Genomic DNA, 17663 nt, shown 5'->3' with positions numbered 1-17663 from the left:
TATGTTACTTGCCCGAGATTCGATCGTCAGTATCCGCATACCTATTTCAATCTCATTTACCGGCAAGTCTCTTTACTCGTTCCGTAATACAAGATCCCGCAACTTACACTAAGTCACATTGCTTGCAAGGCTTGTGTGTGATGTTGTATTACCGAGTGGGCCCCGAGATACCTCTCCGTCACACTGAGTGACAAATCCCAGTCTCGATCCATACTAACTCAACTAACACCTTCGGAGATACCTGTAGAGCATCTTTATAGTCACCCAGTTACATTGCGATGTTTGATACACACAAAGCATTCCTCCGGTGTCAGTGAGTTATATGATCTCATGGTCATAGGAACAAATACTTGACACGCAGAAAACAGTAGCAACAAAATGACACGATCAACATGCTACGTCTATTAGTTTGGGTCTAGTCCATCACATGATTCTCCTAATGATGTGATCCCGTTATCAAGTAACAACACTTGCCTATGGCCAGGAAACCTTGGCCATCTTTGATCAACGAGCTAGTCAACTAGAGGCTTACTAGGGACAGTGTTTTGTCTATGTATGCACACAAGTATTGTGTTTCCAATCAATACAATTATAGCATGGATAATAAACGATTATCATGAACAAAGAAATATAATAATAACTAATTTATTATTGCCTCTAGGGCATATTTCCAACAGAGCCCCCGCCTTTACCCCCTTTCGGAGGCATGACAAGGAGGATGAGGGGAAGAAACGACCCGACGCGCACGGGCTCGGCGGAGGGAGCCGAAATCGCACAGGAGGGTGAACCGATGACGAAATCGGCGGGAGATGGGGGTGGCTCGCAGATGCGGGTCAAGTAGTTCGGCGAGCCCTGCTGAGGCTGGTCTGGCACGGATAAGACGGGGAGACGAGCTCTCAGTTCGTCGTTTATAGGGCATGGACCGCACGCAATTAGGGACCGCGGCGCCCAGGGTCGCCCCCAAGGCTTCGCCCAGAAGCCAACCCGAGCACGCCACGGGCCCGGGGGCTACTGTTGACGTTCTGGGAATGGGGGTACCCAGACCTGCCTGCCTGCGGCCCAGGGTTGGCCCACTTCATCAAGCAAACCGATGGGCCCGACACCACCCGAGACAAGGCCCTAGCGAGGGGCCAAGCCTCGCGAGGAGGAACGACATCAGGACCCGTAGGGGGCCTCCTTAGGACCCCTCCAGAGCGACGGATATTCCGAGGCGAGCCCGGCCTCAGGAGTCAAGGATGACGCGGAGGAAGGATAGGCGAGCAGCGGATAACAGGGCAACGTAGTTTCCCCTTCAGTGCAAAGGGGGCATGAACGTACCGGGATTCCGATGGCATCTTCCAAAGGTTTCCATTCTGGTGCAACAAGGTCGTCGCCACCCGCCAGTAGGGCAGACGTCACCCCCGGGCCCGTCCCTGCAGCGTTGAAAGTCACTTTGCAGGCAAAGACCACCTTTGGGCAGGGGAGCATGTTGCCCTGTTCCCCTTCAAAATTGGCCGTTGTGGGATCCCTTCCGCCGAAACGATAAGGGAAGAGGACCAGGGCCGCCACTATATATATAGAGGATAGGTTGCTCCGTAGAAGGGGGATCCGACTCATTCATTCTCCCACGGGCACAACACCAAGCCTCCGAAGGCCCTCAAGAACACTGTACTAGTTCATCCACCCACCTCCAAGAGAGGCAATCCACCAAAACATGAGTAAGGTATTACGTTTCTCAGCGACCCGAACCTGGGTAAACTACGATGTTCCGTGTCTTCCTCACCATCGAGTGAGTTCCTTGCCCCGTCCATCGAGTAGCGAGCTAGGCGAGGTTAGGACGTGAGAGATCTTCGTACACGCCCCTGAGTTCGAATCTTTAGGGTTTTGCGGAGTCCGAAATCCGACAACATCTAAGCATTACATTTTAAAATAAAGTTTCAGCCATTATTTGTTAGTAGAAATCCAGTAATTTATATGCAAACAATCTTTGTTAATAGTAGTCTTGTGGAACATCTTGATATTTCTTAGCTATTTTGATGTTTCACTTGGCAGCAATTATCATTATATTGCTTGAGAAGACTAAGCATGGGAGGTTGAGGTTTTAAATCAGAGAATTGTGGCTTCGAAGTTGTTCGTAAAAGGTAATTCAAATCTATCTTAAGGTTACTATCATACTTTTGATGTTTCACTTAGCAACAAGTATCATATATTTCTTGAGAAGACTAAGCATGGGAGATTGAGGTCTTAAATCACAGAATTGTGGCTTCAAAGTTGTTCGTAAGAGGTAATTCAAATCTATCTTAAGGTTACTAACATACTTACTTCTTATGAACTTTTTTATTTTCTTCATATTAACAAGACGTTCACTTACCAATAATGTACTCCTTCTTAGACTGGGTATTTTATGAGCCACAAATATCTTCATATTAACAACATATATATGTGAGAACAGTGGATTCAACCCAACCAACCAACTTTGTGAAATCTGCCCATTGTTTGCCTTGTGGAAAGAAAAAGAAAAGGCCCTTCGCTTACTACATACCTCCATTTGCACAGAGCCAATCTCTCGCTCAACTCCTAAAATATGCAAAAGGAGAGAAATGGTGTCAGAAATTAGTACATTGCCAATTATATTTTTCTTCAACAGCTGCTACTTAAGCTAGTATCGCTGTCTGTTGTAATCTTATTCTGTGAAACTCTCACCTCTTGTGGCGACTGGCATCTCTCACTTGCTCGTCCCGAGAGCCTCTGCAGGTGACAAAAGCATCAGGCTATTAGTAACCAGCCACTACAGTCAAATCCAAAAGGTAGCTTCTATACAGTAGAATAGCATTTCATACATAAAGGGAAAAGTACAGGCTTTTGCCAAACCAGAAACCATGCGGATTTTGTCAGGGTTACTCTCAACTCCCAATCATGCATCTCAACTCCCAATCATGCATCATATGACTAAACATGTGTGGTTACATAGCAAAATAAACCGCAACAAAAGTTATACTATATAAACCAGGCCTGCTAAGCATTCGATCCTATTGGAAGCTTTCTCGTTTTGTTTTGTCAAACAGAAGCTTTGAAAGAAATGGGGGTGTGATCTTGCAGCTGATGAGACCCCACGCAAGACGTTGGGATGTATACGGGCGTCTCGTCCGTATGCCCGGAGAAAAAGTGAGAGAAAATCGAGTGGTAAGAGGATGACCGAGAGCTTTGACTTAAACAAATAAGAACATCGATCCTTCCATTCGTGTTTGGTGTGTACAGATACTGTCAGGAGTTTTAGGTCTGGTTGCGGGCATTTTTTGGATCAACAATGTGTGCTATGTGCATAGCGCATGGCTCAGAGCATGAATCCAACCAGCCCCGCCGACCGGCCGGCCGGCCCCAACCCAATCCCCTCACCCGCCCACATATAGAAATACTGATAGTACTATTCAGACGGCGGCCGAGGCGAGGAGGGCAGTGGACTGACCTAAGGCGGAGATCTTCTCCCTGAGCTGCGCTAGCTCCGCCCGGAGCGCGGCCGCCTCGGCAGCCTCCTTGACTCCGCCCGCCGCGATCTCCCCGGCCCCCGCCGGGTCCACCGCCGCCTGCTCCTCCACGGCCGCCCCGGCGACGAACACCAGTCCCGCCGCGATCTCCCCGGCCCCCGCCGGGTCCACCGCTGCCTGCTCCTCTACGGCCGCCCCGACGGCGAACACCAGTCCCGCCGCGATCTCCCCGGCCCCCGCCGGGTCCACCGCCGCCCCGGCGGCGAACAACAGTGCCACCGCGAGGAGGCTTGGATCCATCAGTATGTAACCGCGAGGAGGGAGACGTGATCTAGAGGCTAGAGCGACCGGGTCGGGGAGATGGGTGCGCAGAAGTGGGACGTGCGTTCGTGGGTGGTGGGATTTCCCCCCCTTTCTATTGGTTTTTTATGGGCGTGGATAGAAGGACCGGACAGAGGTTTTTTTTATTTAATCGCCTGGTTTACAAAGGGATGATAAAAATCGTTAAAAGTGGTAGCGGGAGGAAGTGGGGAGGTGGGATCGAGAGGTCGAACCATCGCTCTGATCGAACCATCACGACGTCACATCCCCTTTAATAGTAGAGATATTAGTCCAAGCACGCTTACTAGTCACGACAAAGCATACACTTCCTCCTGCCATTAATAGGCCCTGTTTGGAACCACCCAGATTATATAATCTGGTTTCTATAATCTATTGTATTTCCAAACAGGACAGTTTATATTGTAGATTTTATAAACTATATGACCAGATTATTATAATCTCATAATCTGCTCTATCCCAACTAAAATGAGATTATGGATTACAAATGACGTGTTACTCTTGTAAACTTCAAGAGAATTACGCAGTGCCATCGCCACTTTCCTATTTTTCCTTGTAAACAGAGGATAAACATGTCATTTTACAATTTAAAAACTGGTTTACAGTTTATATAATCTGACCTCCAAACATGTCCACCTGAATTATTTTTATAAACCAGATTATATAATCTATGTTCATGATTCAGATTATCATAATCTATTATGGTTTCAAACAGGGCCTTAGAACGAATAAAATTTTCCTGTTTGCGGGGAAAACACAGTTACCTCGAACGCATTCAGCCCAATACGCCCATTGCTTATTGAGCAGCCCAGGCCCATATTCTCGAAGCTGCCTTCCTAGGGTTTCGCTTCTTGTAACCCCCCAGTGCGCCTCTTCTTCTCCCACTTCCTCCACTCCCCACCACAAGACCGCCGCCGCCGCCCCCGCCCCCGCCCCAGGAGGAGGAGAAGCAGCAGGCGCGAGAAGGAGATCTCGCGAGGGGTCGACCGACCATGAGGGCCAAGGTAACCTCCCAATCCCCACCGGCGCTCTAATCCCGGGCCACATATCCTGTTCGGCCCCGCGATAGTTTCGTTCCTTCGTTCGTGCGCCCTTTCTTTGTCGAGCTGGGGCTATGATTACAAAGAGAGAGGCTCGAGTGGCTCGGATTCCAGGGAAACCCTAGCGAGCCGCAGATCTCGCCGTTTCGCGCCTGTGCCCCCCGTTGCTGCTGCGGCTGCGACGGGGCGAGCAACTCTTGCCGGTCCGGGATGGAACGCGAGGTGCCATCCGACGACGCTTGCGGCGGCGTCGGTGGTGGCAGTGGCAATGGCTTGACATGGTCTGTCTCGTGTGACCTTAGATCGATCCATGTGTCGTGTGGGCTTGGTATCTCGTGTTCCGTTGCTCCCGTCCCGTGCTTGCGTTGCTCGTCGTTCTCGCGCGCGCGCCGTGGGTCGTTCGGCACGTTTCGGTTTCCCTGCCACGGTGAAGGTTTCTTTAACGAATACACTTGATATGAGCCTTCGAGATGCTGAATTAACAATTTGATGAAGTTTACTCTGGCTTTCTATTATGTACTCTGGAGGTTGGTCCTTTGTGCTCGTCATCTTGGTTCAAACCTGCGAATTTCTTTTTTGGTTATCATGATTCAAGTAATAAGATGAATTGGCACATCTGGTTGTAGTACCATATGTTTAAGGTGTGCTGTGTAGACTCTCATTAAATTTTGTATGCTGTAGAGAATGTGCTTGTCTGCTTGCTATTAATTATGTCGAACTGTCATGATGCAGCAGAGACAGTTTGTCAGTCAAGTCTTTTGCACATTTCAATTATACTGTTCCCAACCTGTCTCGGACGGGGCAACTGATTTGATTTGTTGCCTTGCTTGGGGTTGCTTCCAACTTTATGCTGTTTACATTTGTGGTTCATGGGAATACTTGCGTTGTTTTTTGCAAACAGCATGCCTGTAAGGCAACTGTCTATTCTTGTATCCGTACAGTAGTTTGCTGGCAGCGTAAATTGCTCATAGATGTGTGCTGTTTCTGTATTGGATAATTATGTTAAGACGATCCTTTTTAACTTGTTCATATCTTGATTCAGTGGAAGAAGAAGCGCATGAGGAGGCTGAAAAGGAAGCGCCGAAAGATGAGGCAGCGATCTAAGTAAGCTGATTGAGGTGGTGGTGATGGTGTGCTGTAGCTAGCTATGTTTGTCTTTGGCTGCGGCTGACTGCGGATATACTTTCTTGGCACGATGGCACCATTCATCCCATCTGTCAACTCGCTTATTCCAGAAACCTGCACTTTAGTAGGCCTGTTATCGTTGCTTTTAGTTGTATCAGGAGTTTTGCTATCATGACCAATCTATGGAACCGTATGAACACTGTTTTGGAGCTTTATTTGCTGCTAATATTTGGCCATCGAGTATTTCTTGCGTTGGTTTATGTCTTCGTTTTGCTTGTATAAGCATTACTGTCTGGATGCTCTACTGTTGCGTGTATTATCATGTTTTGGACAGATTGGTTTGCTAGAAGAGATGCCACCTGCATCTTCTTTTGTTTAGGATTAGCATTTTACTCCCTCCGTTCCTATATATACCTTTTTTAGAGGTTACACTAATAGACTATGTACGGATGTATATAGACATACTTTAGAATATATATTCAAGGAAAAATCTGAACTGCACACAACGCACGGTTGTTTTCCCATGCAGCGGCTGATGTGCGTAAGTCCGAAGAGCTTGCTTAGCAACGTTGTATTTTTAAAAAGATTTATCTTTCAATCAACGATCCGTTTTCATCACTGATTTTATCATGACGAGATCTCATGTCGACATGTTTCGACAACTTTTTTTTTGCTCGTACTTACCACATTTGTTGCACTTGTCATATTAGTAAGTACCTACTTGTGTGATAAAAATAACTTAATTGTCATATTTTTTTTAAAATTCTGTATAAATATGACATCTCGACATAATCAAACTGGCAAACACAAACAATTTTTTTTAGTCGATCACACGCAAAAATATGACAACTCAATATTATTTAAAAACGATGATCACAAGAAATCTTTTTTGGTCATCGTTTGTAAATATGACAACTTGGCACAGTTAAACTAAGAAGCACACAAAATAGTTTTTTGGCAAATTTGTATGTAAATATGACAAGTTGACATATTTAATTTGACAAACACAACCTACTACATGCTTTTTATATCATGTATGATGAAAACTACTACAAGACTTTGTACAAAACAATATTAAAAAGTGACAATCACGTTATTTTTTAGACAAGTAAGTGGTTAATAATATGGCAAGTGAGTCAAAAAATGTGGCAAGTATGAATGAAAAAAAATAGTTGACGGAACATGTCGATATGGGATCTAGTTTCGAAGAACTCGTCGCGAGAAAGTCAATGGAGAAAACGGATCATCGATTGAATTAACGGTTTTGTAGATAAAACTTTTTAAATTTCAAACATCAAAGGGAATCTTGCATGTGGCAGGTCGTGCTTAGTCTGTAGGAGCCGCCGCACGGCAAGGCTTTCGTACGGCGCCGCTGCCTAGTCCAGTCCTATATTCAATCATTTTGCGGATGTATATAGACATACTTTAGAATATAACATTCAATCATTCTGTAAATGTATATAGACATACTTTAAAATATACATTTAATCATTTTGCTTCGTATGTAGATCCCTAGTGAAATCGTTTAGAAGACTTATATGTTTAGAAGACTTGTACGTAGGAACGGAGGGAGTAGAAGATAATATTTTAACAAAAAAATTCTTGAGCATGCAATATTTCTATAGCAACATTTCTATGATGCAAATGAAATCACAACCCTGCTAATAGCTTTGAACCTCATTTGGTTCATAGGATACGAATATTATAGGAATAGGACAGTTGTTGGAAGTGAGATAGGCATGCATCTCATTTCCTATAGGAACGGATGGAGTACATAGCATTTTAGGAATAGAAATCCATTCACACAAACCAAAGGCCCCATAGTAATTTTTCCTACAAAGTTCCTATCCTTCAGAATTCCTATAAATTTCTCAAACCCTTAACTTCCATGTCACCGGGCTTGGGCTCATCAATGAGAGTTATTTGCCCAAAACCACCACACTTGTGCCGCGCTTGGTTTGAAAATCAAAACAATCACGGAGATTTGTATATATTTGACAAGTGTATTTAGGCGACAAACGAGAACCCAAACACGGCTTTGGGGTAAGGTAACTGGTTATTTGCCCAAAACAATCACACTTGGGTTAGGGTAACTGCTCAAAACAATCACAGTTGGGTTAGGGTAACTGCTCAGTACCAGATTTGAGTCAGGTCACAAAGAACCATCATTTTTGAGCCTAATGAGCCTAATGAGTAATGCAGAGCACTGACGGGCCGATTTGGCGTCGAAAATAGCCAAACCGACAGGCAGGGTCGACATGGCGTCGGCTGGTGCGCCTTGTTAGAAGGCGGCAGACGGCCGTTCCTTCCCCATGTCTTAGGTCACCCAATCGCTGTTTCCTCCGGTCCCGATTCAGTTTCCTCACACGACTAATGGCGACCAGCTTCGACGGCGACGATGTCGGAGAAAGTCTTGATTGCGTCGATGACCGTTCTTTCGGTGGTTGTCGTCCGCAATGGGACCCTGTTGGCGACTTGTGCCCAACCCCGATGGCCTCTGCGACGTGGATTCAGACTCATCGGCGCGGAAAAAAGGTGTCCTGCCGCTGCCGTCCTCGTATGCGGAGGAGGCAGACAAGTGTGCCGCGAAGGAGGCAGAGAAGGCTGCGGCGCCCACTCATTTGTTGGGGAAGGAAGTATCCCCCTTTGTTCCATCTCCACCAGGTAATCTCTATGCCTAGTTTATTGTATTTATTTAATTAGGATAATGTTAGTTAGTTCTAGCTGTGCTGCCTAGGATTAGATGTAGCAATACTACCTAGTTAGGATAATGTGGGTTAGTTCTAGGTGTGCTGTAGGACTAAGGTCTGTTCTAGATGCATTGGCACTACTGTGAGTGAAAAACCAAAGAAAATCCAATTGCAGGACAAAGGTTTCATGGTCTTTTTTTTCTGTTTGAATGTATGTGTTGAAGGATTTTTGAATGGATGCAGGCCATTCATAGGCCTAGATGGTTGTTTTATTAAGTTGACTAGTGGAGCACAGATACTAGGTGCTACTGGAAGGGATAGGTGCTACTGGAAGGGATGCAAACAACAATATGTACCTCATAGCATTTGGAATGGTTGGAGTTGAAGACACACCAAATTGGTCCTGGTTTTTGACTCAATTGAAGTATGCCCTAGGAGGGATTGAAGAGGGAAAATATGAGAAGTACACATTCATGTCTGATAGACAAAAGGGTCTACTAAATGGAGTGACTGCGGCCTTTCCAAGCTGCCCTCATAGGTACTGCTTGAGGCACATTTATGCCAATTTTCAGAGAGCAGGATTCAGAGAAGACTTGAAAAATGCATGGATGTAGCTCCATATGTTTACAGTGAACATGACTTTCAGTTGGCAATGGAGAGCATGAAGGCTGAGTGCAATGCTGTTTGGGAGTGGATGTCAAGAATTCTTCCTAAAGCTTGGTCAAGACATGCAATGGATACTAACTGCAAAACTGATCCGGTGATCAATAATTTATGTGAAGTTCTTAATAACTACATACTTTATGTGAGGAACAAGCCAGTTTGTCACTATGATCAATGGGATCAAAGACAAATTTCTGGTAAGGTATCAGCAAAAGAGAGAGGTTGGACAAGTTGCAAGATGCGAAATTGCACCAACCTATGCTGAAAAGTTAGAGATGAACAAGAAATATGCAAGGGACTGCAAATCATTGTTAGCTGGACCAGAGGACCATGTAAATGAGTTCTTCAAAAAGGCTATGTACTTGGAGTCATACAAGCCTATAATTTACCCAGTTCCTGGTCCAGATTGTTGGGTGAAAACCGCAACTCCTGACATTGACCCACCTCAGTTCAAAGAAGACAAGAAAGGATCAGCATAAGAGAAAAGGAAGAAAGAAAGGTTTGAGCCTCCTCAAGCCAAGCACACATCAAGGATGGCTACTATAACTTGTAGTAAGTGCAAGTTGCAGGGCCACAAATACACAAGTTGTGGAAAGCCATTGAGGTCTCATCTGCAAATTAGGAGGAACAAACACATGGTATGTTCTTTCTGACTTCCTTCTTTGTCTCATCATTCATTAATTATCACTTATTAGTAAGAATAATTGTAGGAAAACAGAACAACCACTGCATGGTAGCAAGGTGGTAGTTCAACATGTGCTACTGGATCTAGGGGTGCAAGCTCTACATCTGCTTCAAGGGGTTCATCTCGTGCTGCTTCAAGGGGTTCATCTGCTGCTGGTGCTAGGGGTTCTTCTTCTGGTACATCTAGTGTTGGTGCAAGAAGAGGTGCAAGAAACTTCAATCCTCCAAAAAGTACTGGAGAAGATTCAAGTAGTCCAAAGAGGACAAGATACATGAGCTCAAGGATGGAGGGGTACTTATATGCCACTAGGAACTAGTGAGAGTTTATATTTTACTATGTATCCAAGTGCATGCGCACTTTATGTATGCCATTTATGATACTGAACTTAAGTAGTGCTATGTTGAACCTATTTGACTATGTATCCAAGTGCATGTGCACTTTATGTATGCCATTTATGATATTGAACTTAAGTACTCCTATGTTGAACCTATTTGACTATGTATCCAAGTGCATGTGCACTTTATCCATGACATTTATGATATTGAAAAAATTCATGCCATAAGTTCAAATTAGAAATTCAGTCCAAATTCAGTACTGCAAATTCAGTGGTGCAAATTCAGTTCAAATTTAGTTCAAATTCATGCCATAAGTTCAAATTCTAGTCTTGGAGATAAACTGGATAATTCAGTACAAATTCAACCATTACAACAGTATATTGCCATAAGTTCTTATTACATAATAAAAATTCATCACAAATCTCCTTCAACTTCTTGATCTTCTCCTTATAGCCATGCTTTTGTTTCATCAAATCAGAAATGATGTACTCCGCCTTTTTCTTCTCTTGCTTCAATTGGTCTCTCTCTACCACAAGTTGGTCCTTCTCCTTCTCTGGCTTTGTCCTAAATACCTCATGTAGATTGGTGCAACCATGGTCTGCCAACTGTTTCTTCTCAATCTCCTCTTTCACATCACTAAGAGCCAACCTAGCATTGCCCAACTGACTAATAGCCTCCTTCTTGTCAGCCACTATTTTTGTAAAATCAAGTTTGAAAATTCTAAGTTGTTCCTCCATCTTCCTCTTTTCTCCAATTACTCTGAAATTTTCTTCACCAAGCTTAACATTGTCTCTGAGTCTGTCCTCGTTTTCTTTGTCATACATGCTCCACAATTCTGCTATGCAGAACTGCATAGCCATTGACCACTCACGGTCTATCCACTCTAGATAGCTGCACTTTTGGTCTGCCTAAAATCCAAAAAATCAGCAATAAATATATGTTGTTACTGATTATAACATCAACAATATTATTTGCACCAAATAATTTAATAGAGCATAATTTTGTACTGGCAGTAAAATTTTTGCACAATACTAAGCAACATACCTTCTCCTTTGCACAAGTAAGAAAACACCGACTAGTGTCCATAGATTGAAATGCAACTAGCCCGAGGCAAGGCTCTAGATCTAGACAACAAGGAGAGAGTTCATGAGCAATGGCACTCCATTCATAGCATAGAATAGTCCTAGGAAGCTAAAAGTTGAACAAATAACCGAGCTGTTAGGAAATACCCAAATGAAGAACCCTAAATCTAACACTAAATGCTAAATCCCCAAATGAACTTACCTGGCTAGTCGCTGACTCGTCATCCGAAGAACAACTTGACCCCTCGCTCCAAGAAACCATGGTTGAGCGGCGGACAACGGCGAGTCAACGATGGCGACGACGGCGGGCGTCGTAGTGGAGAGAGAGAGGGCGTTCTGTTGTGGTCTGGTCCGACGAGCGACCCGCGCGGGGCACTCATACACGGGGAAGAAACGGTCGTTTGCCGCCGTTAGACGATGCGTGTCAGCCCGCGCCACCTCGACACGACAGGTCGGCCGCACCTGTCGGTTTGGCTGTTTTCGACGTCAAATCGGGTTGTTAGTGCTCCGTGTTACTCAGGCCGAGAAACACTGGTTCTTTGTGACCCGGTTCAGATTTGGTAGTGACCGGTTACCCTAGCCCCATGTGTGGTGGTTTTGGGTAAATAACTCCACCAATGACCCGCCATCATAGGTGTGATGATCCCACATTCATGGGCACCACAGGTGTGGTGTTCCCACATTCATGGGCACCATCTTTCCTAAGCTCCATCCTTTCATTTATGTGAGCTCTCGAATGGATTAAGAGGCAAAATGATGGAGCGATTAGCCCTCTGCTGATCCTGTCGATTAATTACTTGGGTGACTGAATCATTTCCCCATGCTTAGGGCATATCCAATTCATAGGCGCATGTGTAGACTCTTAAGGAATAAAAATAATTTGACAAAAACATAGTGCTCACGTAAGAGTCTCTATCTCCAATCCTAGCGCTCTCCGTCTCTCCCATCGAACAACCATCCAGCCTGCTGAATACACTCACAACACCTGTTGCCAAGTCTGGCATTACTGGCTCATAGACACAATGAAATTCTCTCCTCAATTCCCCATGCTCTCGATCTCAATCCTGGATTTGGCAACCACTCCGGGGTTTTTACGATAGTCTCTATTGCCCCTCAGATTCCACGCATGCTAGAGATTTATCATGATCATCTCACTTTCGCTGGTTGAAGGACCGTGGAGTGGCTCAAGGAGGGAGAGAATGATCGTCTCACTTTCGCTAGTTGAAGGACCGTGGAGTGTCTCAAGGAGGGAGAGAATGATCGTCTCACTTTCGCTGGTTGAAGGACCGTGGAGTGGCTCAAGGAGGGAGAGAATGATCGTCTCACTTTTGCTGGTCGAAGGACCGTGGAGTGGCTCAAGGAGGGAGAGAATGATCGTCTCACTTTTGCTGGTTGAAGGACCGTGGAGTGGCGCAAGGAGGGAGATAATTATCGTCTCACTTTCGCTGGTTGAAGGACCGTGGAGTGGCTCAAGGAGGGAGAGATTGGTCGTCTCACTTTCGCTGGTTGAAGGACCGTGGAGTGGCTCAAGGAGGGAGAGAAGAGGCTGTCCACGAAGTACAGTCTTCGAAGTTAAGACGTGGCACAAGTCGCTAGAGCCTAGTGGTGAAGGCCACTCTTGCATGTTCGTACCATACAAGACCAACCAAGAAAAAAACCATTTGCTGTTATGGGCTTCTTTTTCTCTTGTGAAGCCACTATAGCCTCGTTGGCGTGTAGTACCTAAAGGCTAAAGCAGCAGGAAGGGAATATCCTATTCAGCGCCACATGTGCTGGTTATAGGCAAATTTTGCTAACCGGAGCCTCCAACGCTTCCATGATGGGCCGGCCCATCAAGAGATCCCGTATGTGTTTTAGTTCGTGAACTTTTTTTAAATCGATGAACTTTTATTGAATTCAGTGAACTTTTTGGAAAATCGATGAACGTTTTTTTGAAATCGATGAACATATTTTAAAATTCGTATTTCTTTTACAAATCAATGAACTATTGTTAAAAAATGTTGATTTTTTTTCTTCAAAATTGATGATTTTTCTTCAAATTCTGCGAACTTCTTGAAAATCCATGAACATGTTTTAAAAATTGGTGAACTATTTTTCATAATCATTATTTTTTTCGCAAATCTAAACTTTTTAGAATTCTATGAACTTTTTTCGATTTTTTAAAGGTCAACCACACTCTACATGGAACGACCCACGAGGAAGGGCGCTAGAGGTGCTGGTTTTCCAAGTGGCGCTGAAGGTGCCACATAGGAGTTCCCGGCAGGAAGTGCTCTGGTTGTTTATTTCGCTCCACCTCGGCCACGCACGAGGAGGGATGGAGTGCTAGCCTATATAAGAATGCATGTGGAAAAAAGTCATCCACGCAGTTGACATTCCGTAAGTATGATGTAAACACATGTGGAAGGAAGTCACCCACGCAGCTGACATTTCAAAAGTACGATATAAACCGAATACCGAACCAAAAAATTCGGTTAACTGAATTTTCATTATGTGTTTTATATTGTTTTTTTGGTTTTCACCTATGAAAACCAAATTTACAAAAAAACCAAATGGTAAAAACCGAATATTTGGTTTATACTGAGTACCCAGGCCTAGGTGATTCGTGAGAGAATCCATATGGGAGCATCAACAAAGAGCGGTGTTGTGCGGTTAGGTCGTCATGTTGCGTGTCTGCACAGGAGGGAGTCGAGTCGCGGCCATTTTTTCGGTCGGGGTTTGAGTGGACTTGTAGCAATTGGGGTAATGATATTCAACTCCACATGGAGTTTAAATTATAACCCAAAATTTCTCACTTCGTAGACTAGACTAGGCCCGCTAGCACTCGACGACAACACTCATTTTATGCCCATAGAGTTGGGAAGTGGAGCATTCCCGAATGGGTTGCAACTTCGTAGGAATAAATGTCTCCCATGTTTGGCCCTTGCTCGATGGTGCCACTAGTGGTTTGAGATGGCGTGTGTTTGTTGGATTCCATGTGAATTCGGTCGGTGTTGGTCCGGAGGAGATCCGTTTGGATCTAGTCTTTTTGTTCTTGTGTTTGCAGGTTTAATCCTTTCGATCTATGGCTCTTCATCGATGATGGTTGTTGCTGTGGTGCGCTGGTCCTATCTAATACAACAAGGTTTGTCTCACTCCGGTTAGGGAGGGGTGATGACGGTGGCGTGCCTTTGACGCACTCTAGTGCTTATGGTCGCAACTAGATGGTGGCCAATTGCATGCACTCTAGATCATACTCTAATGTATTGGAACAACTCCATAGTTTTGATGAGGAAGGTGCTTCATACGCTAGAATGTAGCAGGAGAAACTCAAGAGGAGGGGTGCTCTTCCAGTGTCAGATGAAAAAAAAACTGAATATATGTTAATGAAAACTATTTTATGGATGAAAAGAGCAATGTTTAAAGGTGCTCCAGTAAAATTTCGATAGCCAAACATGTTCCTTAGTCCCTGATGAGGATATTAATGAAGCACTAAACAGTTGCTTCGTTGGATTGGAAACAGACTTCAAACAAGTCTAGAAACAATGCAAGCCTTTCATAGTTTCATCAAGTTGAAACAAGGAACTTTGGTTCACATGCTTTGAATTTGAAGCACCTTGTGGTGAAATTGATGTTCTTAGAAGGATTTGGATCTGATCAAAAGATAGTTGGGTCTTGAGAGCATCTACACTCATAGACACCAAATCTGGGTCCTCAAATGCCCATGGATGTGTCCAAGCGTGTTCGTGGGCATTGACGGGACAATTTTAAAATTTCGTTATTTGCATGTGAATACCTTATACTTGAAACCTTAAATCCATAAAAAGCATGCAAAAATCCTACGTGCTACGTAGATCAACTAAAACATATCCTACCCTACTCCTCGTCGGAGATGTACACGATTTGTGTGCTCGACTCCACGTACATGGGCATCAGCCGCAACTCTAGCTCATGTGGCTCCTTCACGCCAGCCTCCACCTCTAGTTCATGATAAACATGTCGGTCCCCGCCCATTCTTGCCGGATGAACTGCCGGTTAGCCTTCACATAGGACTCATCGTGGATGGACTCGGGGATGACGATTTGCTCCGCCATCTTTGCCGCTTGGGCGACGTCAAACAACGCCATGGCGTCTACCATGTCGAAGCCCACAACCGGCTGTGCCTCCTCCTCTGGCTCTGCTGTGTCCTTCTTCATCGGATCCGTCCCTTCATGGGATGTATTTGAGGGGTGCCGGTCATCCCAAACATTTGAGACCGGTTTGAGGTGCCTGTGTGGGCCGTGTCTTTTGGATCAATCAATGATGGGCCCGCCCTCCCGGGCGTTTGAGACCAGTTTGAGGCACCCGGATGTAGATGCTGTGTGCACGTAGATGTCCTATCATCTTGTGATGAAGTTGCTTTTGCCAAAGCTGACAACTATGTTTGTGTGCTAAACAAGAGTGTGCCTTCGCGTGGTGAACCAGTTGCATTATTCATGATTAGTCATGAGTTTGAAGCCCAAAACCAAGATCAAGGTACACTATTAGCTTGTAATATCCCATTTTTAGTAGGCATTAATCTATGTTTGTCATGTGCTTCATTCTCATGCTTCAAATTTTATGTTCCTCAACTTTCAAATTTCCAAAAGCTATTTCCAACTTCTTTCTCTATTTTTTCCTTTTCCAAGTTGAAGTTTTTTACTTCTGTAAAAAATCTTCAACTTTGGCCCACAAATCACATGTAATATGTTGAGCCACCTCCTAATTTTTCAGCCCAAGTGGAGCTAATTTGGATGGGTTTCAAAATTCAAACTTACTCCATTTAGTTCAAAATTATCAAAATTTTAATCTTTCAAATTTTTTGAAGCCAATTTTGTAAAACCAAGAATATTTTCCTCGTCCAAGAAAAATATCTCTCTCTGACCCTTCCTTTCTTTTGTCGGAAATATGCTCTAGAGGCAATAAAAATTATTTATTATCATATTTCGTTGTTCATGATAATAGTTTATTCTCCATAATATAATTGTATTGATTGGAAACTCAAGTACATGTGTGGATACATAGACAACACTGTGTCCCTAGTGAGCCTCTACTAGACTAGCTCGTTGATCAAAGATGGCTAAGGTTTCCTAGACATAGACATGATTTGTCATTTGATAACGGGATCACATCATTAGGAGAATGATGTGATGGACAAGACCCAAACCGTAAGCATAGTGTATGATCGTATGAAGTTTACTGCTATTGCTTTTTTTGCATGTCAATGTATCTGTTCCTATGACCATGAGATCATGCAACTCACTAACACCCGAGGAATGCCTTGTGTGTATCAAACGTCACAACGTAACTAGGTGACTATAAAGATGCTCTACAAGTATCTCTGAGGGTGTCTGTGGAGTTGGCATGGATCAAGACTCGGATTTGTCACTCTGTATGACGCAAAGGTATCTTGGGGCCCACTCGGTAATACAACATCACAATAAGCTTGCAAGCAATGTGACTAAGGAGTTAGTTATGAAGTCTTGTATTACAGAACGAGTAAAGAGACTTGCGTGTAATGAGATTTTAACTAGGTATGTGTAACGCCCCGGATACACCCGCCGACAGTCGTTACTCCTGTCGGGGTCTAGACTGGCCCCACATATCAATACTAGTCTTTTCTGCGCACTTTGTCCTCACTCATGCACACCCAGGATCAACCTCCCGGTCGGTCACCCATCCTAGAACTACTCCAAGCCGAACACGCTTAACCTGGAAGTTCTGTTCGAATGGGCTCCCGGAAAAGATGGAATTCCTTATCGATATGAGTAGTCTATCATCCCTAATAAGCTAGGCTATCACATACACCACCACTTAGAGGAACCGACGTCCTCATCGGGCCACAGGAGTGTTCCCTCTTGACACAAACGTCTGTGCATCCAGTCCAGTACATGTGCCATGTCGTGTGCCACGACGGGTCACAAAAGTCATGAACAATATGACCGCACACCTGTCCGCAAATATCCGTGTAACTGCGAGGTTCGGCTCTGATACCAACTTGTAATGCGCAAGATGCGGTCCTATCCTTATTTTGGCACGAGGGCCTTGAAACTTGTAACGCCCAAGATGTGGTCCTATCCTTATTTTGGCGCAAGGGCCTCGACAGGGATAGGAACACATCTCGTCGTTTTGCAAGAATGGATATCGTTACAAGTACATTTACTGAAAAGATGAGTATAAAGAGTTGGCTTACACTCGCCACAAGCTACATCGGAGTCACATCGGTACAATACATACAATCATCAT

General features: G+C 44.4%; 1 long non-coding RNA gene across 1 annotated transcript; it reads left to right on the top strand.

Moving 5' to 3' along the window:
- Positions 1–4542: 4542 nt before the first annotated feature.
- Positions 4543–6211, top strand: LOC123410271. The gene is made up of 2 exons (XR_006613017.1): positions 4543–4807; positions 5886–6211. It is a non-coding gene; the product is annotated as an uncharacterized LOC123410271 (long non-coding RNA).
- Positions 6212–17663: the final 11452 nt, after the last annotated feature.

Source organism: Hordeum vulgare, chromosome 7H (genome assembly GCF_904849725.1).
Source record: "Hordeum vulgare subsp. vulgare chromosome 7H, MorexV3_pseudomolecules_assembly, whole genome shotgun sequence".
Taxonomy (NCBI): Eukaryota; Viridiplantae; Streptophyta; class Magnoliopsida; order Poales; family Poaceae; genus Hordeum; species Hordeum vulgare.
This window is presented reverse-complemented; position numbering and strand designations above follow the sequence as displayed.